Here is a 2,367-nt window from a genome sequence, read left to right on the forward strand (position 1 = left end):
GACCATGTCTCTGCCTCTCCATGGGAACAATTACTATCCTTATCAGTAGGGTGTGAGATCCACCTAAGGTGCACCTGACTGTAGTCTGATTGCTCTGGAAGGCTGATGCCCTCAGGGGAATAGCTTGACAATCCTTTACTATTAGTTGCATGCGGTGTCCTAGAACTGACATATATTGGGGGAAGACAAGCTGGGGAACAGCCTTTTTTATACCCCACAAGCAAGCAACTGGATACACGACATCCATTAATACTACAGTACGTAAAAGAGGGCAGTTTTATTTTTAAAAGGGAGGGAGAGGATGAAAGAAAGACGGAAAGAGAAAGAGGGACAAAAACTTACTTTCAAAATCAGAAAAGTCACATCAGCCTAGAGATCTGCATTACATGAACAAGAAAACTACATGGCCTTGAGAATGTGCTTCATCCATCTCTCTCAATAGACTCTTAAAGCAATTAGTCTGCATTTGGACCACAAGGACAGTGAGTCAACTTCCTATTCATTTAGTCAAGACCCAGTTTCCTTTGGAGGGGCCAGAACATCCAGGCATGTAGATTGACGTCATCGGATTATAGCAACAGTCAATCCCATCCCCCGTTGAGAACCCACATTACTTCATCCATGTCGACTTTTCTATGTGGCTGTTTCAGACGGGGAGCCAGATAGATCCATCCTAAAATGCGTGTTCTTTTCCTCAGACAAACTTTAGCTCTGCTCAAGTGACTAACCATCCATTTTATACCACATGTTTAAAATCACGTCTTGCTTGGAGGTGGAGTGTCTGGATGGACGGTTCCCCTGTGGCTCCTCCTCCAAGCCAGGCTTTCTTTGATTCTTACCTCCTCTCAACGGTACCTCCCTTCATGTTCCAGGAGCTCCATGAACTGCAGGCCCAGATCTCCGACACGTGCTTGGTGCTGTCCATGGACAACAGCCGCTCCTGGACATGGACAGCATCATCGCCAAGGTCAAGGCCCAGTACTCAGAGGTCACCAACCACAGTCGGGTTGAAGCCGAGAGCATGTACCAGATGAAGTATGAGGAGCTGCAGGCCCAGCCTGGGAAGCATGGGGATGATCTTCATCGGACCAAGAGGGAGATCTCGGAGATGAACCGGAGCATCAACTAGATCCAGGCTGAGATGGAGGGGCTCACAGGCCAGAGAGCGGCCCTGGAGGCGCCATCACAGATGCTGAGCAGCGTGGGGAGATGGCCATTAAGGACGCCAACAACAAGCTGAAGGCCGCCCTGCGTCGGGCCAAGCCGGACAGGAAGTAGCAGCTGCAGGAGAACCAGGAGCTGGTTAACACCAAGCTGGCCCTGGACATCGAGATCGCTACCTACTGCAAGCTACTGGAGGGCAAGGAGAGCCGGCTGGAGTCTGGAGTACTGAACATGAGCGTCCACGCAGAGACCACCAGTGGCTACTCTGGTGGGCTGACCTCGAGCTACGTACGGAGGCCTCATAAGCCCTGGCCACAGCAATAGCCTGAGCCTCATGCAGTCCAGCCTCAGCCCAGGCGGAGGCTCCCGCTCCTTTTCCAGTGCCAACTCCACCAAGGCATGGTGGTGAAGAAGATCGCGACCCGGGACGGGAAGCTGGGAAGCTGCTGTCCGAGTCTTCCAATGTCCTGCCCGAGCGAATGGCCTCTGTGACCCCTCACAGCCTGTCCCCGCCCCTGCCTGGCCAGGAGCTGTGCAGGGGCACCAGGGGAACAGGAGACGGGAGGATTGGCCCAGTCCTCAGCCCAGCCTGCGGGAATCGACTGCTTAGTGGGGTTTACCCCCATTTCGCATGACCCCCCAATGAAAGCCAATGGGTTTTTGTAAAATAAAGCCTGCCAACTTATGTACAAATATACGCGATACGAATTGATGTCCGGATTATTATAAGAGCTGCAAGAGCCTGCAATGAAATGATCTTTAAATAAAAAAATCAAGCCGCCCCGCCCCCCACACACAAAAACAAATCACGTCTTGAGGATCTAGCATCTGAGAATACAAAGCCCTAATCTACTGGGAAGGAGCCTAGATGGCATATAGATCTTAAAGTGCTCAATTTCTAACCAAAATGTCAGCAGTTTGAATCTACCAACTGCTCTACAGGAGAAAAGAAGTGACAGGCTGCTCCCATCAAGATTTACAGCCTTGGAAACCCCACAGGACAGCTCTATTCTGTCCTATAGGGTGACTGAGTCAGAATCAGCTGAATGCCAGTGGATAGGCTGCTGAACAATGGAGTTGGGAGTGAGAGTATTGGGAAAGAGAGAAACAGAAGCTTGGATTGCCTGCCTTGGACATCGACTGGAGGGAGCACTCTGGGGGTTGTAGAATTTTAGTTACAGCTGGTACACTTATAAGGTGGAC

General features: G+C 50.9%; 1 pseudogene; it reads left to right on the plus strand.

Moving 5' to 3' along the window:
* LOC101648678 overlaps positions 1–1,799 on the plus strand; it is an 11,249-nt pseudogene extending 9,450 nt beyond the window's left edge.
* Positions 1,800–2,367: the final 568 nt, after the last annotated feature.

The sequence above is a fragment of the Echinops telfairi genome, unplaced genomic scaffold, assembly GCF_000313985.2.
Source record: "Echinops telfairi isolate 266 unplaced genomic scaffold, ASM31398v2 ScPeMD7_7468;HRSCAF=8506_1, whole genome shotgun sequence".
Taxonomy (NCBI): domain Eukaryota; kingdom Metazoa; phylum Chordata; class Mammalia; order Afrosoricida; family Tenrecidae; genus Echinops; species Echinops telfairi.